The sequence below is a fragment of the Rousettus aegyptiacus genome, unplaced genomic scaffold (assembly GCF_014176215.1).
Source record: "Rousettus aegyptiacus isolate mRouAeg1 unplaced genomic scaffold, mRouAeg1.p scaffold_m13_p_4, whole genome shotgun sequence".
In the NCBI taxonomy this organism is placed as follows: Eukaryota; Metazoa; Chordata; class Mammalia; order Chiroptera; family Pteropodidae; genus Rousettus; species Rousettus aegyptiacus.
In genome coordinates, this window is record NW_023416307.1 from 22,245,021 (window position 1) to 22,272,699 (window position 27,679).

The 27,679-nt window shown below is 31.9% G+C and overlaps 1 protein-coding gene across 2 annotated transcripts in view; it reads left to right on the forward strand.

Annotated features, from left to right (window-relative positions):
* Nucleotides 1-27,679, forward strand: part of RSRC1 (arginine and serine rich coiled-coil 1) — a 349,184-nt gene that overhangs the window by 20,896 nt on the left and 300,609 nt on the right. The window lies entirely within an intron of this gene.

Consider the following 27,679-nt stretch of genomic DNA (forward strand, 5'->3'; position numbering starts at 1 on the left):
ATATATACCTGGAGATCTGTAGAGTACTTTCTTATTATTAAAATTTTTCTTTCCTTCTGTTTCAATGCTTATTTTCTTTGTCATTTATTTGTATGTTTGTGCTTTGCTGTTTAAGTTAGCTGGTGAATTGTCTCTGTTAATTCTTTTAAAAAAATTGATTTTGACTTATTATTTAGATCTTCTGTTTATTATCTACCTTACTAATTCCTGCTCTTATCTTTATTTCTTGCTTTGTGCTTTCTTTTGTTTTAGTTTGTTATTCTTTTTCTAGTCTTTTGGGCTGGGAATTTATTTATATTTGTGTTTCATTTCTGTAGATAAAAGTATTGAAGGCTATGAATTTTCCTCTAATCACTGTTGTGACTATATCCCATAGATTTTTTCCAACATAATTTTATGAAAAATTTCAAATATATAGTAAAATTGAAAGAATTTTACAGTGAATATTCGTATATCGATCACCTAGCTATTACCATTAACATTTTACTTACTTTATTACATATCTATCCATTTATCTATTCCTCTATCTGTTAACTCATCCTGGTGTTTGGACACATTTTCAACTGCAGACATTTGTAAGCTTTCTCCTTAAATATTTCAGCATATTTATCACTAAGTAGAGTTCAGTGTTCCTTTACAAATTTTTCTTTTGAAAACAAAAACTTTGAAATGTTTTTCTTTGAGGAAAATTTGAATACATTGAAATATACAAATCTCAAGCATACATTTACTGGATTTTGACAAATGCAAGTATAGAATATTACCATTACCCCAGAAAATCTCCTCATAATTATTGCCAGATTCTTGCTTACATTCTTATCAGAGGCAACCACTGTTTTCGGTTTTTTCTACCATAGTAGTTTTCATGTGAGTATTATAAATTTTTGTTCATGGTACTTTTGAGATTCATACATGTCATAGTTCATCCCTTTTTTTTAAAATTGTTGATAGTATTCTATCAACAATAGAATTTTATGTAAATGTAACCATATCATAGTAATATTTAGCATGTGGCTTTTAGTTAGCATAATGCTTTGATCTTTGTATCACTACTCTGTTCTTCTTTTTTTTTGCTGAACAGTGACTATGCTATAGTTTATTTACTATTTTTCTATTTATGGGTGCCTGGGCTATTTCTGGGTTTGGCTATCATAAATAAAGCTGCTATAAACATTTCTCTTAGAAGTCTTTTTGTTGATACCTATATTTATTTCTTTTAAGTAAGCAACTAACAGTGAAACTTGTAAGTCATAAGGTAGGTGTCTGGTTTAGTTTTGTAAGGTATAGTCAAAAGTTTTCCGAATGGTTTTCCATGATTGTATCATTTTATATTCCCACCAACAATGAATGTATATAAGTTCCACTTACATGTAAACTCACCAGCACTTGGTGTTAGTCTTTTTCATTTTAGCCAACACGGTGGGCTTTAGTGGTATCTCTTGGTGTTAAGTTGTGTTTATAGTTTTAGCTCTTATGTTTGTATGTATCTATGATGCACTTATATTGATTTTTTATTGTGGTAAAATCAACAAATTATACTTTTTAACAGTTTTTCAGTGTTCTGTATTGTTAAGTATATGCACATTGTTGTACAAACAGATCTTTAGAACTTTTTCATCTTTCATGACCAAAATACTATTCCCATGGAACAACAACTCCCAGTTTCCTGCTTCTCCCACCTTCTGACAATTACCATTCTACTTTTTGTTTCTATGAATTTGATTGTTTTAGACAACTCATATATAAGTGGAATCATGCACTTTTTTTTTATTTAGCATAATGTCCCATGTTGTGTCATGGGACAGGATTTTCTTTCTTTTTAAAGGTTTAATATATTCCATTGTATGTATATACCACATTTTATAACTATTCATCCATCGATGGACATTCAGGTTGCTTCTACATCTTGGATATAGTAAATAATGATGTAATGAACATGGGTGTGCACATATCTCATCAAGATCCTGTGTTCAGTTCTTTTTGAAGAACTGAATAGCTTTGGTACTATGGACTATACCTTACAAAACTAGTGAGATTGTTGAATCATATGGTAGGTTCTATTTTTAATTTTTTGAGGAACCTTCATATTGTTTTCCATAGCAGCTACACCATTTTATAGTTCTACCCACAGTGCACAGGTGTTCTAATTTTTCCACATCCTCGTCAACGTATGTTGTTGTTGTTGTTGTTATTATTATTATTATTATTTTGGATAGTGGCTATCCTAACAAGTGTAAGATGATATCTAGTGGTTTTGAATTTCCTTTCCCTGATGGTTTAGTAATGTTGAGAATCTTTTCATGTGCCTATTGTCCATTTATACATCTTCTTTGGAGAAATGTTTGAGTCATTTGACCATCTTTTGACCAATTTCTAATTTGGTTATTTTTTTATTAATGAGTTATAGGAGTTTTTTTTTGTTTTGTTTTACACTGAATATTAACCTCTTATTTAATGTATGGTTTGCAAATATTTTCTCCCACTTGATAGGTTTTTTCAATCTTGATTCTTTCCCTTTCTACACAGAAATTGTAGTACCATTTGTCTATTTTCACTTTTGTTACCTTAGCTTTTGGTGTCATATTCAAGAAATCATTGCCCATTCCAATGTCATGGAGTTTTCTCCCTGTGTTTTCTTCTAGGAGTTTTATAGTTTTAGGTCTTATGTTTAGGTCTTTAATCCATTTTGAGTTAATTTTATATATGGTATAAGTTAAGAGTCTATTTTTATTCTTTTGCATGTAGATATCCAGCTTTCCCAATATTTATTGAAAAGACTATCATATCCTTTTTGTGTAGTCTTGTTACCATTGTCCAGGATCATTTGATTATATACATGAGAGTTTATTTCTGGGCTCTCTATTCTGTTCTGTTTGTCTATATTTCTTTCTGTATGCCAGTGTTATACTATTTTGACTACTATACCTTTGAAATATATTTTTAAATCAGGAAGTGTGAGGCTTCTCACTTTATTATTACTGAAGATTGTTTTAGCTATTTAGGGCTCTTTGGGATCCATATGAATTTTAGATTTTTTTTTCTGTTTCTGCAAAAAATGCCCTTGAAATTTTCATAGGCATTACATTGAATCTGTAGGTAGCTTTGGTACTATGGACATTTTAACAATATTGTCTTCTCAAGCCGTGAACATGGAGTATCTTTCTATTTGTTTGTGTCACCTTTAATATCTTTCAGCTATGGTTTTCAGTTTAGAGTATATAAAACTTTTGCCTTAGTTAAGTTTATTCTTAAGTACTTTTTCTTTTTAATGCTATTGTAAGTATAATGCTATTATTTTCTTATTTCCTTTTAAGATTGTTCATTGTTAGTATACAAGAATACAATTGGTTTTTGAGCATTGATTCTGTAACCTGCAGCTATTGAATTTGTTTATTCTAGCAGGGTTTTTTTTGGTGCGTGTTTTTGTGTGTAATCTTAGGGTTTCTGCACATATAAAATCCTGTCATCTGTAAACAAAAATGGTTAAATAGTTTCACCTCTTCCTTTCTAATTTGGGTGTCTTTTATATTTTTGTTTTTGTTGCCCTAATTGTTCTGGCTAAGAATATAAGTGGCGAGTGTGGGTATCCTCGCCTTGTTTCTGATCTAAGAGGAAGAGTTTTCAGTTTTTCACTGTTGTGTATGATATTAACTCTGAACCTTTCATATGTAATCTTTATTTTATTGGGATACTTACCTTCTATTTCTAATTTGTGTGCTTTTATCATGAAAAGACATTGAATTTTGTCAAATTTTTTCCCCTACATCAATTGAGGTGATTATGTGATTTCTGTCCTTTATTCTGTTAGTGTGGTATATTACATTTTTGTATACTAAATTCTTGCATTCAAGGATAAATCCCATTTGGTTATGATGTGTGATTGTTTTAACATACTGCTAAATTTAGTTTGCTGATATTTTGTTGAGGTTTTTGCATTCATATTCATCATGGATACTGGTCTGTAGTTTTCTTGTGGTATCTTTTTCTGGCTTTAGTGTCAAGGTAATAATCCTGCCTCATAAATTGAGTTTTGATGTGCTCCCTCCTCTCCAGTTTTTTGGAAAAGTTTGAGAGGTCTTGGCATTAATTCTTTTTTAAATGTTTGGTAGAATTCTCCGGTGAAGCCACCAGGTCATAGGCTTTTATTTGTTGGGAGGTTTTTGATTATTGATTCAACTTCCTTATGTGTTACAGGTCTGTTCAGATTTCTATTTCTTCATGATCTAGTCTTGGTAGGTTTTATATGTTTAGGAATTTATCCATTTCTTGTAGGTTATCCAATTTGTTGGTGTATAACTGTTTGTAGTACTCTCATAATCCTTTTTATTTCTTTGGCATCAATTTTAATGTCTTCTCTACCATATCTGATTTTAGTTATTTGAGTCTCCTTTTTTCTTAGTTAATCTAGTTAAGGGCTTACCAATTTTGTTGATCTTTTCAAGAAATAAACTCTGGGTTTTACTGATTTTTTTAAAAAATGTTTTTCTATACTCTATTTTGATATTTCTGAGCTAATAATTATTAACTCCTTCCTTCTGCTAACTTTCTGTTCCTTTTCTAGTTCCTTGTAATATAAAGTTAGGTTATTGGTTTGAGATCTTTCATCTTTTTTGATGTAGGCATTTCCAGCTTTAAACTACCTTCTTAAACCTGCTTTTGTTAAAACCCATAAGTTTTGGTATGTTGTGATTTCATTTTTATTTGTCTCAAGATATTTTCTAATTTCCCTTGTGATTTCTTCTTTGAGTCATTGGTTTTTCAAGAGTATGTTGTTTAATTTCCACATATTTATGGATTTTCTAGTTTTTCTGTTGTTGATTTCTAGTTTCATTTCATTGTGGTCAAAAAAGATGGTTTGTGAGATTTTAATCATTTTAAATTTGTTGTGGCTTATTTTGTGGTCTAACATGTGATCCGTCATAAAAGATATTCCTTGTTCACCTGAGAAGAATGTTTATTCTGCTGCTGTTGTGTGTGTGTGTGTGTGTGTGTGTGTGTGTGTGTGTGTGTGTGGCGGGGGGGGCGGTGTTCTGTATATGTCTGTTAGGTTTCATTGGTCTATAGTGTTGTTCAAGTCTTCTGTTTTCTTATAGATCTTCTGTCTGATAGTTCTATCCATTATTGAAAGCAGAGTATTGAAATCTTCTATTATTATTATGTTACTATTTCTCTTTTCAGTTATGTCAATGTTTGCTTCATATATTTGATATTAGCTGCATATATATATATATATATGTGTGTATATATATATAATTTTTACATCTCCTGGCAAAATTACCTATTTATTATTACCTAATGCCTTCTTTTCCTCTTTTGACAGTTTTCGATTTAAACTTTATTTTGCCTGATATAAACAAGTCTATTCTACCCTCTTTTGGTTACCATTTGCATGGAATATCTTTTTCTGTCCTTTCACTTTTAGCCAATTTCTATCTACACCCAAGGTGAGTCTTTTGTAGAAGGCATATAATTGCATCTTGATTTTTGAAATCCATTCAGCTTGTCTATGTCTTTCATTGGTGAGTTTAAGGCATTTAAACTAATTACTGACATGGAAAACTTACTATTGCCATTTTGTTGTTTTCTATGTATCGTGTAGTATTTTGTCTTTTTCTCTCTTGCTACCTTCACTTGTGTTTTGTTGATTTTTTTGTACTAATGTGCTTTAATTCCTTTCTTATTTTCTTTTGTGTGTCTTCTATAGATATTTTCTTTGTGGCCACCATTGGACTTACATAAAACATGTTATAATTCGAAAAATTTTTTTTAATCTGATAAACACTTAATTTTAATCATATAAAATTTTTAACATCTGCCCACCCACACTTTATGTTATTGATGTTGCAAATTGTATCTTTGTATATTGTGTATTTGTTAACCTAGTTTTATGGTTATAGTTATTTTTTAAAGATTTTTTTAGAGTAGTTTTAGGTTCATAGGAAAATTGAGAGGATAGTATAAAGGTTTCCTATGCACCTTCACATATAAATAGCCTTCTCTGTCACTAGTATCCCCCAGACCAGAGTGGTACGTTTGTTACAATTGATGAACTTACATTGACATATTGTAATCACCCCAAGTCCATAGTTTACATTATAGTATACTCTTGGTGTTGTATATTCTATAGGTTTAGACAAATATATAATGACATGTATCCATCATTATGGTTTCATACACAGTAATTTCACTGCCCTAAAAATATCCCGTGCTCTCTGCCTGTTTCACCCCATCCCCTTAACCTCTGGCAATCACTGATCTTTTTATGGTCCCCACAGTTTTGCCTTTTCCAGAATGTTATATAGTTGGAATTATCCAGTATGTATATAGCCTTTTCAGATTGGCTTCTTTCACTTAGTAATATATAGTTAAGTTTCTTTCATGTTGTTTCATGGCTTGATAGCTCATGTCTCTTTAACACTATACCCCCCTATACACAAGTAGAGTATTCTTATGAAACATTCATAAGCCAAAATGGTGCAAAGGGAAGAGTATCCCCTGGTTTCCTAAAGTTAGAGTTAAGCCACTTTGCTTTTAGAAAAGTTGTACATTAGGACCTGTTTTGGCTAACTGAAAGAAAGCCGAAGAGATCATTACTATACTAACGTGGGTCTTTAGTGAAAGTGAAGTGGCATAACTCAAGCTATCGGAAAGTGGGAATACCTGTACAATATTTATCCATTCACCTACTGAAGGACATATTGGTTGCTTTCAGGTTTTGGAAATCGTAAATAAAGCTGCTAAGACCAAGTGTAGGTGTTCATGTGGACATGTTTTCAACTCCTTTGGGTAAATACCAAAGAGTGTGATTGCTGGATCATGTGATAAGAGTATGTTTAGTTTTGTGAGAAACTGCTAGACTGTTTTCCAAAGTGGCCATACCATTTTGCGTTCCACCAGCAATAAATGACAGTTCCTATTGCACTACATCCTTACCAGCATTTGGTGTTGCTGGATTTTGGCCATTTTAATAAGTTTTTAGGTATCTCATTATTTTAATTTGCATATCCCTGATGACTTGTGATGTGAAACATCTTTTCATATGCTTATATGCCATCTGTGTATCTTCTTTGGTGAGTTGTTTCTTAAGGTCTTTGGCCCATATTTTAATTGGGCTGTTTGTTTTCTTATTGTTGAGTTTTAGGACTTTTTTGTATATTTTACAAAGTCCTTTATCACATGTGTCTTTTGCAGATGTTTTCTCCCAGTCTAAGGTTTGTCTTCTTATCCTGTGGATATTGTCTGATTTCACAGAGTAGAAGCTGGGTTTTTTTTTTTTGGGTTTTTTTTTTGTATTTGATATTTTTAAGGGAAAAATATGTGGCATTTTCAAACTACTTTTTATAAACAACTTGAAAATCCTTAATATCATTCAAGATATTGTCATTGTTCTTTAAAATTTTTTTTCTTGTGATTAAGGCTTGAAGATCTCTGTTTGCAACTTTCAAATATGTAATACAGATTATTAACTATAGTCACCCTGCTGTGCATCACATTCCCATAATTATTTTGTAACTGGAAGTTTGTACCTTTCACCACCTTTACCCATTTTTAAGAAGTTTTACATTTTAATGTGCTCTAGCTTATCTATTATTTCTTTCCTTGGATTATTCCGTGGTGTTGTATCTAAAACATAACTGCCATATCCAGGGTCATCTAGATTTCTCCTGTTATCTTTAAAAGCTTCAATAAAATCTACATTGCTTGTTAAAAAAATAGGAGTTTTATAGTTTTATGTTTTATACTTAGGTCTGTGATCCATTTTGAGTTACTGTTTGTGAAGGGTATAAGGTCAGTGTCTAGGTTTTTTTTTTGCATGTGGATGTCCAGCTGTTTCAGCACCATTTTTTGAAAAGACTGTCTTTGGTCCATTGTAGTGCTTTTGCTCCCTTGTCAAAGATCAGCTGACTGTATTTATATGGGTCTATTTCTGGGCTCTCTATTCTGTTCCATTGTTATATTTGTCCTTTTCCCAATACCATGGTTCCTTGATTACTATAGCTTTATAGTAAGGCTTGAAGTTGAGTAATTTCTGTTCTCCAACTTTATTCTTCTTTAATATTGTGTTGGCTATTCTGGGTCTTTAGCCTCTCCATAAAAACTTGAAAATCAGTTTGATAGCCACAAAATGACTTGTTTGGATTTTGATTGGGATTGCATTGAATCTAGAGATCAAGTTGGGAAACTGTTATCTGGACAATATTGAATCTTCATATCCATGAACATGGAACATCTCCCTATTTATTTAGTTCTGCTTTGATTTTATTCATCAAAATATTATAATTTCCTCAGGTGGCTATTGTATATATTTTGTTATACCTAAGTGCTTAATTTTGGGCGTGCTGATGTTAAATGGTATTGTGTTTTAAATTCTACTTGCTCATTGCTGATATATAGGAAACTTTATTTTCTGTTAATTTCACATTTAATGAAAATGTACAAGGGTAGTATAAAGGATTCCTTTATATCCTTTACATTTTTTAATTGTTGACATTTTGTTAACAGTTACATCTTTGTATAATGGTATCCATTGACATAGGTTTATAGTTTTTTATGCTTTTGTCTTTTAAATTCTGTACCGGAATTAAAACTGCTCTACTCGTGACCATTATAATATTACACTATTTTTCATTTGTTTATATGTTTACCTTTAACAGTGGGCTTTCTATTTTTATATGCTTTTTGTTTGTCTAATGTCCTTTTCTTTTTAACTTATAGGACTCCCTTGCAGATCTAGTGATGAAGAACTCGTCAGCCTTTGTTTATCTGGAAATTCTTTATTTCTCCTTCATTTTTGAAGGATTGTTTTGCTGATTATTCTTGTTTGACAGTTTTTTATTTTTTTATTTTTATTTTTTAACACTTTTAATATATCATCCCACTCCCCTGTGGCCTATAAGGTTTCTTCTGAGAAATCCACTGATGATCTAATGGAAATGCCCTTGTACTTAATGAGCCACTTTTCTCTTGCTGCTTTCTTTGTCTTTGACTTTTGACAGTTTATTTAAAATGAGTTTTGATGTGGGCCTCTTTGGGTTAATCCAGGTTAGTTGTAGTCCTTTGAGCTTCTTGAATTTCAATGTCCATTGTTTTCCTCACATTTGGGAAGTTTTTATACATTATTTCTTGAAATAAGCTTTCTGTTCCTTTCTCATCTCATTTTGGAACTATCATAATGCATATATTAGTCACCTTATTTGTATTTCATAATTTCCTTACACTTTTTCTTCTTTGCCATTGTTTCTTTGTTTTGCTCCTCTCAATATTTTCAGAATACTTGCAATTGAGTTCACTGATTATTTGTTTTGCTTGATCAGATCTGCTGTTGAACCCCTCTAGGGAACTTTGCAATTCAGTTATTGTATTCTACAGTCCACCACATTGTTTGGTTCTTTATTGTATTCTCTCTTTGTTGATATTCTCATTTTGTTTGTGAATTATTTTTCTGATTTCATTTAGTTGTATATCTGTATTGTATATCATCGAATAGCTTTAAGACCATTGTTTTGAATTCTTTGTTGGGCAGATCATAGGTCTTGGTTTCTTTTGGACTGATTTTTAGAGATTTATTTTGTTGCTTTGATTGGGTTTTGTTTCTCTTTTTCTTCATGAGCTTTGTAATATTCTGCTGAGTTTAAGGACTAGCTTCATACAGGGAAATACTGTGACTGGTCAGTAGGGGTTTTCCAAAACTTTTTTAAAGAGGTTGCAACTTCTTTTAACTTGTGCGTGTATTTTTCTATTTTGAAGTTTACCGGTTTCTTTTGTACGAGTTTGCAATCTCTTGCTCCCTCTGTTGTGTATTTGTGGTAATTCAGGTTCTCTGGTGCTAAGCAACAAGGAGCCATACTCTCCTTTTTTGTTAGTGGCACCCAGGTAGCCAAAGTATACCAGCTTCCCGTCAGCACTCTGAATCAGGCAAGACATCTTTTTCTCAGGTAAGTTTCTGAAAATCTGGAACACTGGATACATGCTTCACTCTTCTATCTCCTTCCCAAGGTAGAAACTTTGAATTAGGTACCTTCTGGTTGTACTGAGCCATGCTGGCTACTTTTTTGCTGCACCACTGGTCCTCTGGTTCCCCAGTAAGTTATTGCCTTTCTCCCTTGTTTCAGCAGCTCCCAGTCATCCAAACCATCTTGGTTCCTGTAGAGTCAGGAAAGACAGAAACCAGTCCCTTGAGCAACTCTCTTTAAAGCCAGAATGTTAGCTGCATGTTTCACTCCCCAAAAGAGATGCCACAAGCCAAGCTGAGCTGTGCCTGCTTTTTGGGGAGAGGTCATTATGGGTAAAGTGATGGCTCTTTTTATCCCTTTCAGTGTGGCTATTCTTGGCTTTGTGCTCACCTACATACTGCAGCTTTATTGTTTTTTGACGTTCTCAAAGATATTTTGGTCTGTATATTGTTTTTGTATCATCTCTGTAGGGCAAAAGGGGGCTGGGACTTCTTATTCTGCCACCTTGCCAACATTATTCTGAAATTACTTTTTGCGTATGGTATGAGATATGGGTAGAGGTTTATTTTTATTCCATATGGTGGTCTAGCACCATTTAAAAAAAAGTTCTGTTTTCCTACAGAATAATCTTGGTGCCTGTCAAACACCAGTCAACTATATGACTGACTATATGAAAGTGATTCTGTTTCTGGACCGTCTGGTTCTTTTGTTCTGTTTTTATACCACTACCCCACCATTTTGATTACTATAATTTTATAGTAAGTCTTAAAATCAGTCATCATTTTTTGTACTTCCATATGAATTTTAGTATTGGCTTGATAACTTCTCAAACAATCCTACTGGAATTTTTGTTGAGAGTTAATTGAATCAATAGACTAGTAGAATTGACATTGTACCAAATTGAATCTTCCAATCTACAAACGTGGTCTATCTCTGCATTATTTGGATTTTCTTTATATCTCCCAACAATGTTTTGTAATTTTCAGTGTAGCCGTCTTGCACATCTTTTGTTAAATTTATTTTAAATTTTTTGATACAGTTGGAAAAGGAATTATTGCTGTTTTATTTTCAAATAATTTGTTGCCAATATATAGAAATATAATTGACTATATATATAGTCAATTACATATATATAATTGACTACACAAAACATATATATATGTTTTGTGTGATGTGTATTTTACATAATTTGTGTGTTTATTTCGAATGTTGTAACCTTGCTATTCTTATTATTTCTAGTACATATTTTGAGTATACCTTAGGATTTTCTGCAAAAGCAATTATATTACCTGAAAATTGAGAATTTTACTTCTCTTTTTTAAACTTTGTCATTTATTCAGTTTTGTTGGCTTTTTTTATTGTCTAGGATTTCCAGTTCAGTATTGGAGGAAAGTGGCAAGATTGGGCATCCTTGCCATTTTTTCCTATCTTAGGAGGAAAGCCTTTAATTTTCAAATCTTATGTTAGCTGTAGGTTTTCCATTATTTATTTATTTATTATTTTTGACTTTTATTTATTTATTTATTAAGTTAATTTTTTCATAGACATTGGTTAATGAAATCAAATAAGTTTCAGCTATACATTTTAATAGTAAGGCATATATAGCTGTAGGTTTTTTATGATTGCCCTTTATAAAATTAAGAACATCCTATAATTTTTCTTTTCTTTTTATTGTTCATGTAATTATTTTGCTTTTGATTTTTTAAACAGGTGACATTCAATATTATTTTATATTACTTTCAGGTGTACACCATAGTAGTTAGACATTTATATAATTTGCTAGGTTATCCCGCCTGATTAGTACCCACCTGGTACTATATATAGTTATTACAATATTATTGACTATATTCCCTATGCTGTCTGTACCTTATATCCCCTTGATTATTTCGTAGCTACCAATTTGTGCTTCTTAATCTCTTCATCTTTTTTACCCATCCTCACAAACCCCTGCCCATTTGGCAACCATCAGTTTGTTCTCTGTATCTATGAATTTATTTTTATTTTTATTTTCATTTCTTTTGTTCTTTAGATTCCATATACAACTGAGATCATATGGTCTTTATCTTTCTCTGTTTGACTTTTCACTTAGCATAATGCCTTCCAGGTCCATCATGTTACAAATAATATTATTTCATTTTTTTAATGGCTGAGTAATATTCCATTGTATATATGTGCCACAACTTATTGTTGAATCGTCTGTTGATGGGCACTTAGGTTGTTTCAATATCTTGGCTATTCTAAATATGCTGCAGTGACCACAGGGGTGCATATATCTTTTCAAATTAGTATTTTGGATTTCTTCTGGTAAATACCCAGAAGTGGAATTGCTGGGTCATATGGTAGTTCTATTTTTAATTTTTTGAGGAATTTCCATACTGTTTTCCATAGCGGCTGCACCAATTTGTACTTCCACCAAAAGGATTCCCTTTTCTCCCCTTCTTGCCAACACTTGTTTGTTGATTTATTGATAATGGACATTCTGACAGGTGTGAAGTGATACTTCACTGTGGTTTTAATTTACATTACTCTGATAATTAGTGATGCTGAACATTTTTTATATGTCTATTGGCCATCTGTATTTCCTCTTTGGAGAAATGTCTGTTCAGGTCCTCTGCCCATTTTTTAATTGGATTGTTAGGATTTTTAGTGTTGAGTTGCATGAACTCTTTATACATTTTGGAGATTAACCCCTTATTACTTGTATCATTGATGGATATCTCTTGTTTTCATTGATGACTTCCTTTAAGTCGCAAAACCTTTTTAGTTTGGTGTAGTAGTCCCATTTGTTATTTTTTTTTCCTTTTGTTTCCCTTGCCTGAGGAGATAGATCAGAAAAAATATCACCGAGAGCAATGTCAGAGTTTATTGCCTATGTTTTCTTCTAGAAGTTTTATGGTTTGGGGTCCTACATTTAAGTCTTTAATCCATTTTGAGTATTTTTGTATGCGGTGTAAGAAGGTGGTCTAGTTTCATTTTTTTGCATGTATCTGTCCAGTTTTTCCAGCACCATTTATTGAATAGACCGCCTTAACCCCATTGTATATTCTTGTCTCCTTTGTCATAAATTAATTGACCATATAGGCATGAGCTTATTTCTGGATTCTGTTCTGTTCCATTGATCTATGTGTCTGTTTTTATGCCAGTACTTGATTACTATAGCCTTGTACTATAGTTTGGTGTCGTATATTTTGATACCTCCAACTTTGTTCTTCTTTTTTAATTTTTTAAAATTTATTTTATTTTTATTTTTTATTATGGTGGCATTGGTTAATGAAATCCCGTAAGTTTCAGGTATACAGTTCAACAGTAGGTCATATATATATACATACATATATATATATATATATATATATATATATATAGCATATGTGTTCACCACAGTTAGATTTTTTTTCTGTCACCACATATCAATTTTGTTCTTATGATTGCTGTGGCTGTTTGGGGTGTTTATGGTTCTATATACATTTTAGGACTATTTGTTCCAGTTCTGTAAACAATGTCATTGGATTTTGATAGGGATTGCTTTTGAATCTACAGATCGCTTTGGGTATTATGGACATTTTAACAATGTTGATTCTTCCTATCCATGAAAATGGTGTATACTTCCATTTATTTGTATCTTCTTCAGTTTCTTTTTTAAACATCTTTAAGATTTTCTGAATACAGGTCTTTTGCCTCCTTGATTAGGTTTATTCCTAGGTATTTTATTTGTTGATGCAATTGTAATTAGAATTGTTTTTTAATTTCTCTTTTTGGTAATTTATTATTGGTGTATAAAAATTCAACTGATTTCTGAATATTAATTTTGTATCCTGCTACTTTACTGAATTCATTTATCAGTTCTAATAGTTTTTTGGTAGAATCTTTAGAGATCTCTATATCTAGTATCACATCATCTGCAAATAATGACAGTGTACTTTATCCTTTCCAATCTGGATGCATTTAATTTCTCTTTCTTGTCTGATTACTTTAGGTAGGATTTCCAGTACTATGCTGGATAAAATTCACGAAAGTGGACATCCTTGTCTTGTCCCTGATTTTAAGGAAATCGCTTTTAGCCTTTCCTCATTGAGTATGATGTTAGCTGTGGGTTTGTCATCTAGGGCCTTTATTATGTTGAGGTATATTTCCTCTATTCTCACTTTGCTGAGAGTTTTTTTAATCATAAATGGATGCTGGATTTTGTCAGACTCTTTTTATGCAGCTCTTGATATGGTCATATGATTTTTGTCCTTCATTTTGTTTATGTAGTGTATCATGTTGATCAATTTGCATATGTTGAACTAAACTTGCATCCCAGGAATAAATCCCACTCTATTGTGGTGTATGATCTTTTTAATATATTGCTGAATTTGGTTTGCTAATATTTTGTTGAGGATTTTTACATCTATGTTTTTCAGGGTTATTGGCCTATAATTTTCTTTGTAATGTATTTGTCTGGCTTTGGAATCAGAGGAATGGTGGTCTTGTAAAATAAGTTTGGGAGGTGTCACTCCTCTTAAGTTAGTTTGGGAGGTGTCACTTCTCTTAAATTAGCTTGAGAAGGATAGGTGACAATTCTTTGAATGTTTGGTAAAATTCACCTGTGAAGCCATCTGTGAACCTTCAATATTTATTGTTTGCTGATAATTTTTTTTTGAAAAAAATAAAAAGGGTGTTGATTTTTGTCAAATGCTTTTTCTTTTCGAGATTTTTATGGCTTTTGATATATTTTTATTTTTTCTTCTTTTGATTTGTTTTCTAACTTTACTAGTCACAGGTATTGAAGACTCTATAGTCAGGTTGATTTACTTTTTATTGTCTCACATGGAGATAAAATAATGCTCTATATTGCACCATATCCAAACGGCCCATTATATGTAGCTGGCATTTAAGATTTTTATAGTTAGAAAGTAGGTAGGCATGCCCAGACAAATATTTCCTAGTGTTATTGACTCTCTGGATACTTTGGCATGAATCTTCTTAATAGAGATATATTTTGATTTTGATTCAAGAAGTGAAATTGAAGGCTTTTTGTGTGATGTAAGGTAATCACTGATTTAAATGATTTCTTAGAATTGTGCATCTTCTTACTACATGTATATGAACATAACGTAGTCTCACTATGAACTTAAAATAATAGATTTCATTTTTTGACGTTAGGTTTTTCTTGAGTAGAAATAAACTTACAAAACAACCAATATTTATCTTATATAGCAGTTATTGTATATAGTGTATTTTGCTATATTTTATAAACACAGGCTTCGCATTTCATTTTTTTATGGGTATTTTGTTTCATTTCCTGTTTTCCTCCTTCATGTTGCAAATGTGTCATTGTACATAGATATTGACACATTCTTCTACATACAGATTTGGAAAGTTAACATAAATTTGAAGGAATTAATGAATTCTTAAATTTTTTTTCCCTGTATCATAAAATGTAGTGTTTTAATTGCCTTATTTCTGTGGTTTCTTTCCCCTTCAGTGCAATATAGGTTTCTTCTCAAGAAGCATTTAGATTAAGTGTGATTATAAGAAAAGCACACCACATTCACACACACATATACACACACAAAAGAGGGGACAGACGCGGAGTGAGGCAGTTTAAATCTGCTAATTGTATCTTGTAGAGTACAAGTCTGAAGAGTTTTAAGGAAGAGCATGATTATTGTTATTAGAGAAAATTAGGAAAATTTTTATTAAGAATGTGTTATTATGAGAAAAAATAAGAAATATTTATTAATTGGAAAAGGAGTATAACATAATTTCTGAAACAACATTTGTCTAATAAAAATAGTATATCGAAAGTGCTTTGTAAAGTGTAAAGGCTAGCAAAAATGTTAGGGTTTAAAAAAAGTTGTTTCTGTATATTTACAATATACTTGTGAGTTTGCTTCTATTTTATCATTTTCCTAGTTTAACAGGTTTTTAAAAATATGTTTAATTCTCATTTTCTCCAAATCTTCATTATTTAAGGATTAAAAGACAGCATTTCTGATGTTCTCACTTTTTCTGGTTTCCTTTTCTGAGTGTTAAAGAGAAACATTGTACTTTGTTTTAACAATGTAGTATTTCTTCAACTCGATTAATGCTGAATTTTTTTAAACTTAAAAGATAGATTAGCCTCTTTAAGATTATGAGATTATTACTTCACATAAAAGTAAACAGATGATCCTTGTTAACATAATAAAATCTAAGTAGTAGATATCTGTGAATCACACAGTTCTTTACTGGGTGACCCTTTTCATGTTTTTGTAATGTTTTCCTCCTTCTCATATACTACCTGCATTGTATTGCTCTGTTGAGTTTTACAGGTATTTTCTAGTTAATGAATAAAATCAGAGCTCCTTTAGAATTCATTTATTTACAATCTTTTGCTTTGTTCATGAACCAAAATAAATCATTGGTGGCTCCATTAGAAAACTGTTGAACTTATAAACCCAGTATGCTGAGGTTAGCCTACATCTACACTTAAATGTGGATTTTGTACTTGGAAATCTCATAAATTTTAAATGAGTGGAGTTTGACTTCTGGAGTATATGGATATATAGAAAATAGAAGATGAGGTAAGATGAGAATCTGTTTATGGAAAATGTATGAGTTTTACATTATTCTTTCTCATTTCCAGTCTAAATTTTGATGAACATATTAAATGTCCCTTTCATATATAGATGTAATGAAAAACTAATTCATTGTTTAAAGTTTAAACTGCCCAGTTATTGAACTTCAGTTGGGGAGTACTTTAATAAAAACATTTTAATATCTAATTATGAAAATTATAGAAGTGACCCAAAGAGTTCGTTCTGTATTTTTATTTTATTCCTTTATTAACCCATTGATCTTTATTTTGTCTTATACCTGAAAATAAGAACAAAATGCGTGGTTATAGAGCAATTATTTTATTGAGGACATATCTTAAAAGTCAAGAAGTGAAGCTGCTTGGTAATGCTATAAATTTAAAACTGTCCTACAGCAAGACAGTACAATGCAAATATGACTTAATAAGATCACAAACTGAATTTCAGTGAAACAACCAAGATTTACATTAAATTAGGAATTTTAAAACTGATTTAGTTTGTTTTACTGAGCATTTGCTTAATAACATTTTGCCTTCTTGCAATCTTTTTAAAGACAATAATTCGTCTGTGAAATGCAGGCACATCTTCAGTAGAAAAATTGAAAGCAACAGCTCAGTTTCTGAAACCACACATATAGCGATATAAAGAAATATTCCAGCTCTACAAAATTTAATAAATCATCCCATTTCCTAATTTGATCATATTAGATGCTGATGTGGAAGAAGCATTTCAAATACCATCTCCTCATTAATATACATCAGTCTGGGGAATAGAATGGAATACTTATGCAGAGATGTCACAGTTACTGTTTCTTAGTTTACTAAGTGGAACAGGTTGATGTGATACTGGGTGCTATTTGTCAATGTCTTGTTAAAATGGTTTGGGTCGAGTTATGGAGTCCAGAAAGACGGCGGCTGATAAATCAAAAGTGGATTGAGTGGACAGGAGGCAGTGATTGATACTGTGACAGGATATGAAGAAAGGAACCTTGATACAAGCATGCATGATATTGAATATGAGAAGGAAAATGGCCCTGGAGTATGGATATTATTCAAGGAAATGAGAATAATAATATCAGCCTGAAAATATTGCTGGCTGAAGATTAGGATAGTCCTTATTAGAGGATAATACTTTGTTTGAATGGTAAGGGTGAAATTATGTAAAAATTTATGTGAGAAGAATATTTTAACCTATGCCTGAAGACTCTTTAATGGTTATCTATTTGTTTAAGGTAGTTTTAGCCTTGTTTTTTCAGACTAATTCTAAACTAAAGCGTTGGTTCATAAGCATCTCAACTCCCAGTAAAATTAAAACATTTTTTAAATTTTAGAATATTTTAAACAGCATTTACCTTCACATCTTGATTTTATAGAATTATGTGTTTAGAGACTGAACTTATGTGTATAAACAGTATTTTTATATGTTGGTTTTGACTTACAAAATTACATTTTTAGTTTTAAGTGAAAAATTTGCATTGCACAATTTTCAGCATGATTAGTCATTTTGAATGGCAAATGAGAGATCCCTGACAGATGAACCATTTTACAAAGATCAAGTCTGTATATATTGAATTTTCTTTTACTGAGTTATCAGTGAAATATTAGTTGATGTCAGGGAGTTCTTGGTGGGAATCTTTTGATTAGTCCTACTTTTGTCCTTGACAGTGTATAAGTAGGGAGAACTTTCTTTTACTTCCTCTCTAGGAGAGTTCTGTATCTAACACTGGCAAAATAAGAGCTTCTTTTGAAAGTTATTTTGTTAACTTTTAATTATATAGCATATGAGAGACAAAGAGATGTGGAGCTATCAAATAATTATTACAGTATATGATTCTTATGTACAATATTTTTTTCTTCTTAAGAACTTAAACTTTATGGTGCAATTTTTGTTAAGTATGTAATAGAAAACATTTAAAATGAGATATTGCTAACTTTATTTAGGTGATAATGAATACATTGATATTTTTTTTTCCAGCTCTTTATAAAAATTCTGGTAAATGTGTTAATACTCCTAGATTTCTCAAAACTCATTTAATTAAACGAAAGATGTTATTTTTGGGTTTATCACTTCAATAGTTGATAAGTCAACATCATTGTGTCAGCTAAGTAGCATAGTATTAGAACTTACTATAATTTCTTAATGTGTTGTTTATTGCCACAAATTATTTTATGAGGCCCAGAATGTGATTCTGAATATTTGAAGAGGGAAAATAGTTATTTCCAAATTATGGAATAAATTTTTTATAGTTTTCTGGAGTTCCCCTTTTAATTTGTTCTTAATATGGCAGCCAAAATGCAAATCTGATAGTACCTCCCTTATTTCAGTGGTTTAGAATAAAATCCAAATGTTGGTAAGCCCGCAGTCTCTCTGTGATCTGGTCTCTCTGCCTTTTCAATCATATCTTTCTAATCCCAGTCATACTTATGGTTGCTCTATAATCCCCCCCCCCCCCCCACCTCCAGGGCCCTTAAACATGTGGTTACTTCTGCTCAAAATGTTCTGTTCTCTTTCTCATCTCTTATTTATCTTTGAGGTCTTGACTTAAAGACATTTCCTTGGAAGGCCTTCTCTGACCACCCAGACATGGATACATTCTCCCATTGTATACAGTATTCACAGTTCGTAACCCTGGATTCTAGCAAGCTTGCTAAAGCTGATTCTAGTTACTGTTATAGAAACATGGCTGTGCACTTAGTCTTATTAATTTTCAGCTTATGGATTGATCTTTAAGCTCAATAATGATCACTTCTTGCTTGATTCTCATTTCTATCATGGAGAAACTAATTTGAAATTATGGGAGATGACATTAATGACAAATTAGAAATAGTATAGAAAAAGTTCTGGATCAGCCTTTCTGAATCTCAGTGTCCTCATTTATAAAATGAGTATTGAACTCAGTTTTAGCTCTAATTCTGTTTCTAAATTATAAATTAAGTTTTACGAAACATAGTCCTTTAAACAAAAACTTTATTATTTTCCACTTTAACCTTTTTTAAACTAAAGAATGTGCCTGCTATTTTATCATGTAACTGTGCTCCAAAAGAATAATTAAACCCACTTCAAGGAACCGAACATTTACTCACATTGACATTATTGCCTATTTGGTCAGCTTCTACTTGCTTCCCTATAGAGCTCTAGTTTTCTATAGAGCTTTTATTCTCTGTGCATTTGTTTTGGAAATGCTCTTCTTATGCAAATTTTTGTTTACCTTAAAGAGGTGGCCATGAGGCCCTGGAGAGGTATACATGTAGTATTTGTAGGGCTAGAAGGTTTAGACTTTCTTTGAGAGGAGGAAGCCAATTGTTAATTCTACAATAACCAAGTAGTGGTGGCAGAAATGTTCCCTAAGTGTGGTGATTTTATGGCTTCTATTTTCACAAGGTCACTTTTTTCCCCCTTCCAATTTTTAAATGGGTGTGGACCATGCAGGATCAATAGAGGAAGAGAAAATTTTGGAGAAGCAAAGCTGAACAACATTGTTCATGTACACAGGTGGTTTAAAAGTGAGCTGTCTGCTTGAGGATAATAAATTGAGCATGAAGTGAACATTACACATAAATGCAAGAGGTTATCAATTTGTTTTAAACATCTAGTGTATTTTTGTAAGGGCACAGTTAAATAAATGTGTTTCTATTGTTTATTTATCTTAGGTGGTTTATATTTATAAAATTTATCCAAAATAAAGATGAAGCCCAGACTTTGGGTCTAATGATGGGTAAGCTTTTATTTAGGTCACTATTTTTATTAATACGCCCTTCACCGGAACTAGCAGCAGTTTTACATTGACATTCAAAACAGATGGATTTTTAGTTCTTAGTCCTATGGAATTAATGAACTCATTTTAAAAACAGGGTACTCTCCTCTCACCCCACCTTCTACTTTTTTAATTGAGATTTTCTAGGTTTATAACACATAATTCAAACTGAACAAAATGTGAACTGTTAAGTATTAGCCATGAATAAAAAATTTAGCGATTTACATTGAATAAAATAATTTATGTAGCTCTGTAGTGTTGGATCAATTAAATAAATGAATGCTTTTTTTTTTGATACTATGTCCTTCCAGTTTTTGAGTATTTTAAATCAGTTTTAATACCTTCACATCAAAATTGTTTAGGTCCAAAAGAAGTATAGTAAAAATTAATTAGTTGTCTTCACCTTCAAAAATTAGTTGATTAATACTACCCAAATTCTTACTTGGTATAAATAAAACTTGTGTTCTCTAATGATGAAGTAGATTATTTTTTCATACGCATTTCTTCTCGGCTTTTTAACTGCAGCACTATTCTAGTTCTTTTGTTCTTGACTTACATTGGAGCACTTTTCTGCCCAGCTAAAATCGGGGCCCAGATTTCCACCTAGGATGGCAGCTGTGTTGTGGGGAGCCCTGTATGGGGAGTCCCGATTGACTGAATAGACTCATTCTCTCTTAGCTAAATTATAGCCACTTTTCTGGTTTTTAGACAGATTTCACTGTTGGTAGTGTGAGGTCATGACTGAACAGGTGAGTGATGATCTGTCCATTTTGATTTTATATACACCTCTTCAGTGTTATAGATAACCAGAAATTGACTGCACTTCTTTATGCAACATTTACTGCAGTATCAAGTTAAAGACATTTAATGTGCTTTTGGTTGAGGAGATTTCATTATAGCAGTAGCTGAATATCTTGCTATCTATTTCTTGCGCCACACATACTGTGGAGCAACAGAAGAAAATTAGAATGCTGTATAGGGAATGCTTTGTTTCCTGGTCAGAGCCCAGGCCAGAATTTACAATGGTGGGTTGCCATAGGCACTACTATTGGGTTTAACTAACTGCCGATGCTTTTAATTGAGTGGCTCCTTGAATGTTAGCAGACACTTAAACTAGTCCTTGTCCTAGATGAGCCTATTGTCATAAGATTTCCTTTTTGATTTTTCTCTCTTTGCCTACTTGATCGTTTTACATTTTCATGGTATAACCCCAGATAGAAAATAATATTTCCCATATCTCATGATGTATGTAATGGATAGGATAATTTATTGAGAATGAAATTATTTCCCCCTATTCATTCCTATGAAGTTGCAGGATTGTAAAACCTTGCCAAAAATATTGATGATTACTTAAAATACCAAAGTAATTTAAAAGTAGATAAACTGTTGTATGTTTTTATAATGGTGTTAATTATAAGTAACGTATTCCTTAATTATGTCCTTTATTTTTATTTTGTTCTATACTCATTTTGGGGGAAAAATATAGTAAGTTTTTTCCTCATAGGATTATTGTGACAAGAAATAAAGAAAACCTTTTGGTATGAAAAATTATTTCCTTATTTCCTTTTATTTTCTCCAGTCTGGATTTCTTAGAGTTACTGTTGGTTATGTTATTCTTTTTTTTTTTTTTTTTTTTTTTTTGTGAAATAATCCATGTTCACACTCTGTCATTGCCTCTTGACTTAGGAATCTATGCATCTTGTGCCAGTTATCTTTCAGCATTATTTCCAGGCTTGTGATTCCGAAGTTTTATAGTTCACCTTCATATGGAAGGCCCCCGCCCCTTACCTTCCTAATGATTTTATTTTCACATTCATGCATTGTCTGGTTCATGTCAAAAGAAATAGACTTAGGTAGTATTTTCTTTTCTGTTTCCAATATGCTTTCTGTTAATGGCCACTATTACAGTTGGCCTTTCTGACTGTAACAGCACATTGGAAATGTTACTCTCCAGGAAAGTGTATAATGACTACCAGATCTCTTTCCAGATCGCTCTTATTTTATGAGTGTAGTAATGCCTTCTCATTTATGAGTTTGCCTTATTTGAAATTCAGATATAATGTAGATTTACTTCTGTACTGTATATGTTTTTCAGAACCTCTGCTGGACATCTGGGTCACTTGTTTCCACCTTTGTTCTTTTGCCAGTTGCTTCTTAGGCAATCGGTCACATACATATTAAGTGTCATGAAAATATATTATATTTTATCATTGAGGTATATGTATTACCATGTGGTATTTGCAACTCTTATGATATTGGGCAAGAAGAGATTAAAAAGAATGTTGTTTGTGCCGTAAGAGCTATTACTGCCAAGGTAGATGTCTAGTAGTGCTACACATGAAGTGCCGTGGCAGTGTAAAATGAAAGGCATATTGTTAGCTCAGACTCCAAAAACTATGGGAATCTCTGCCAAAAGAGATTTAAAATGATTCTCCCATCATCAAGCTTGTGGAATACAAACCCAAGAAGCAAAGTTCTTGGGTTAGAGACCAGGGAGCTATAGCACCACAAAGCATTCCTATTAATTTGTAAAACTGGAAACTAAAATTTTGTGAAAAATGTTTTTTAAAAGCAAAGCTTTTCATAGAAAATAGTAGGTACAGATTTGGTTTTTAAAGTTTCTATTTTGAGAAGGTATATAAGCAAAGTGTTAAGAATGGACCTTCAGATGAGGTGTGAATAAATTACTGCAACCAATAAGGAAGTGGAAAGAAGCTTTCAAAAGAAGCCCACAGCTTATATTCCATGCTTTATTCAAAGAATAGAGAAAATTCCAGGTTTATTGGCATGTCAAAAGCAGGAGAACCTTGTTGATGGTTAATTCTTAACCTTTCTTTGTTCATATCAGATGCAAATTGTGATATCAAAGGGAGAACCTGATGAAAACCATGTATCTTCTTCCCAGAAAATTTCGTATATTTACATACGTAGTTTTTCATGTCCTTTAGTAGGAGTTCACTGACATCCTAAAACTCCATGGACCTACTAGGTAAGAACATTTATGCCAATGTCAGAAACATTTAAACAACTTTCAGAATTGAACCTGAATGTCTATGCAAGCATAAATAAATATCTGTGAGCTAAGGGAGATGCCAGGTCCTACTCAGTAATTATCTACTTCCTTCTCTTCCTGTTTTAGCCACATTATTGTCTGTTTCAGAGAAAAATCGAAAAGTATAGCTTGCTACCAGTATAAGGTAGGGAAATGCCTTTGGTAGCTATTTAATGTGTTCTTTTCCCCTGTATTTTTTCATTTCAGTGAATGTGAAACATTTATGAAGCATTATAAATTGTCTTGTAATCCCATTAAAAAATAAGATCATGAGTTCCTTGTTGAAGAATTCTCCTACCATGAAGATTTCCAAGAAGTTAATTCTGTTTAAGAAAATCTTTTATTATCCCTTAATTCTGTTACATTGTACTTACCTTTGTTGTAAATTCTGTTTCCTTGTATAATCTCTCCAGTTATTCTATCTCTTGAATTTTGTATTTATTATTCTAGGTAACTTGTAAAAATAGTAAGTGAGATTGATTCTGTAGTCATTTTGGAATAGTTCATTGTAGAGTACTTTTGGAATACAGGTGACCCTTGAACAACATGGGAGCTAGGGGTGCTGTTGAAAACCTGTGTGTAACTTTTAATCCTCTAAAAACTTAACTATTGATAGCCTACTGTTGACCAGAAACCCTACCAATAATATAAACTGTCAATTAACATGTATTTTGTACATTGTATATATTGTATACTGTATTCTTATGCTAAAATAAGCTAGAGAAAAGAAAATGCTGTTAAAGAAAATCATAAGAGAGAAAATACCATTTACAGTAATTATTAAAAAAGATTCACTTATAGTAGACCCATGCAGTTCAAACTAGTGTGTTGTTTACGAGTCAACTGTGTTTTGGTTTTTATACCTACCATTGAAGAAAGTATCTTTTTTTTTTTTTTTTCCAAACTCTCTTTCCTCCACTTGTGCCTCAGGTTACCCAAGCATCCCTTAAGATAGGGATCAAGTGTTATTTAATTTTTTATCATCAGTGCCTAGCACAGTGGTACTTGCCTAATAGTAGATTTCAGTAAGTCCTAATGGTTCAGTGGCGTGAATGAATAATTCCTCCATTTCCAACACAGATATTTTTAAAAAATTGTTTACCTGAGACTTTTGTTTAGGAGGCTTTTTGAAAGTCTTAAAAATTACTTTTGTTTTATCCTCTTTACCTCCAGAAGAGTTGTGTGCATGGTCAAGTATAAGCTGGACTAAATTAACTCTAAGCCTGATTTTAAGGATGTTAGTTTCTAAATTCTAGTTGGAATCTTGGGAGGGAACATTACAAAAAAATAATAACATGTCTTTAAAGATTGTAAGATAAAGTCTTTGAAGAAAGTTCAGGTTGGTTTTAAAATTATTCATCACATATGGCCTTACCACTTTTTCTTAGAAAAGATTGAAGAATGGTGTTATTTGAAAAAATAATGAATTAAATATTACACATGAAGTATTTTTATTTTCCAGGAGGTGGTACCATATATCCCTTCAGTGCCACTTTGAAAATAAATAAAACTAAAATAGCTGGAGCATTGTTTATTACTTTTCTCTTCAATGGATATTTTGGAATTCACCTTTTACTTGTTTAAAGTCTTAGAAATCAGGCTTTATACTTGACTAGGTTCATTTCTATCAAGAAACCAATAATTAGGAAGAGTTCTTTTTGGTGATAATGATTGCATTTAATGTGTTTACTGTCATAGTATTCTCAATTTTTAGCAGTCATGATCTCTGATACTTTTAAAGGAAATGAAAATAACAACAACAACAACAAAAAACTTCTCCAAGTTTTAGGTAACAAAGCAGGAAGGAAGGTGATGGAGAAAGTTTCCATGATACCCTTAAGCTTTATTCGCTAAAGAAGATATTACTTAAAAAAGCTCTCAAGTTATCATAAAGACACATATGTGCTACTTTGATGGTTTTTATTATTATTAGCTTTGGAAAAGCTAAAAATATGACTCCGATTCTATGTAGTTACATTTCGAACTATATCTATGTGGCTTCCTGGTATCCTTTGTAAAAGTATTTTTTAGTGTTTTCCTTATTGGCACTTTGAAAAACCTGTCAAGGAATATAAATATGTGGGTTTTATTTCTAAACTTTAAGGAATTGTAGATAGAATAAAATACTTTCTTAAAATGATTTTTTAGAAACAAATATTTCTAGGTAATTCACTGATTTCTTTTGTATTAATTAAAATTTCAAACATACTCAGGAATAGGGGAATAACATAATAAATACATCCCCATTACATGGATTCAGCAATTACTAAGATTTTGCTAATGGCTGTTGCTGCTGGTGCAGCGGTGGTAGTGGTGGTGGTGGTGCTGGTGGCGCTGGTGATGCTGCTACTGTTGCTGCTCCTTCTGCCCCTTTTTTCATGTTCAAAAAGTAATTTCAGAAATATTTCAGTTGAACAATACAAGAAATTCTTATATTACCATGTGGCTTGTATAATAAAACTAATTCTATTTTATGTAGTCAAGCAGTACTTCTCAAATTATCCGTGATAAAGAATACCCTCCCTAAGTTTCAATCCATTGCAGACTAGTATTTTTTTTTTAATAAAAAATGTTGTAATTATATCATATCACTGTAAAAGTTTGTAAACTCATATTCTCAATTTCTTTATCCTATTGTGAGCTATAATAGTTCATGGACTGGCGCTAGTCTATTTTTGAGCAGCTCTGAAATGTTACTGTTAAGCATAGTAATCGTATATATTTATCATTTGGGATTGTTTCAGTGATGCTTTCTGAGAAAGAGTAAACACTGTACTTCTCTCACATAGTTCCATATATCTGTCACTTTTTAGCTTTCCTGGTTTGAGAGTTCAAGACTATTTGCAAGTATTCTATCAGTAGTTGTGTGGGATCATTGGATTGTTCAGTGGGACTGAAGGAGCAATTCGATCATTCTCCTTATAAAATGTACAAGACTCAAATGTGTACTTGAAAGGGGTATTTGTGGGGTGAGGAGGTATGTTTGGAAGCCTTAGATGTGAGCCAGAGAAACAGCCCTATAAAATAGCAATAATGTTAGACTAGGAGTTAAAAACCTGGTTTTATTTCCTTTTCCATGACTTAGAAGCAATATGATCTTAGTCTCTATCTGGGCTTGCTTATTCATCTGTAAGTTATGATTACTAATTACTCTGCCTACTTTGCAAAGCTTTGAGCATTATAATCTTGTCTTTTAATCTCTTGTTTCTTCTCCATAGGTCCTCAACAACAAGATGTTTGTGGGTTTCACTTTAGTTCTCTGGAAATGGATTGCCTCAGCTACTGTCTGCACATTTGCTCTGTTTTCAATTTATTGCCTTCTAACTTTTTCACCTACTACCAAGTTTCTTTTCTTTACCTTACAGCTTTTTGATTTTAGAAGTATACCTATACTTCTAGCTAAATGTTTAAAATATGACACACTCAATGATCATTAACGCTCCTTTGCTATTTCTATTTTAGCTTTTGTTCTTTCTTTTAATTGCATCTTTTTTTTTTTTTTTTAAATGATATCCTGAGTGAGGGAATCTGATTGGCTCAACTAATAACTCTTATATGTGATGAGCTACACTACTGTTGCTGGCCAGCCTGTGGACTGACTTCCTTTAGATCAGATAGTCCCACCTAGGTTAGCCACCTGTGGTTTAGCTATATCTCAGTTTAGAATCTGGCAGGTGCTGTAAGTGTAAGTGTAAGTGAAATTCTTTAAGATGAATGAACACATATTCACTTATATCCATTTTGGAGGAAATATTTTAAGAAAAGAGGAGAAATTAGTCGAGAAAATTAGACATATAGACGCCTTTTAGGAAATGTCAGACTAATTTTATTCACATTAAAATGCATTGCACTTAAGACTTCTGTGATGCTTATCTTTAATCTTCTATATTTCTGTTAACACTTTATTTATAACTTTAAAAATAAAAAGCTCTTCTAAGTATCTTCTCTTATGTAAACTCTTTGTTACAAAAAGTTTATGGTTAATTTTAGGAGTAATTGTAGGAAAAGTAAAGCCAGGTTATAAAGGACCAAGTTGTAGTCCTGAATTGCTGTTGCCACCTACCAATACTGTTTAAAGGATGTGATAGATAAAAGACAGGATGTCTTCAATTGAATTATAATCAGTAGAAAGACCTACCACTCTCTTTAGATATCCTTTTAATTAAGGTGGTTCAAATTATCTCTTCGGTATAAAATTATGTTACTTATTCCCCATAGCATAAAACCAGATGAAAAGGATAGAATTTACTTTGTGTTTTGGGAAAATCACAAAGCTGAGGATTTTTGACTTGAACGCATCTTTTAAAAATGATGAACATTATTTGGAACAACATAAATGTGTAAGAAATTGAAATGTTTTTCT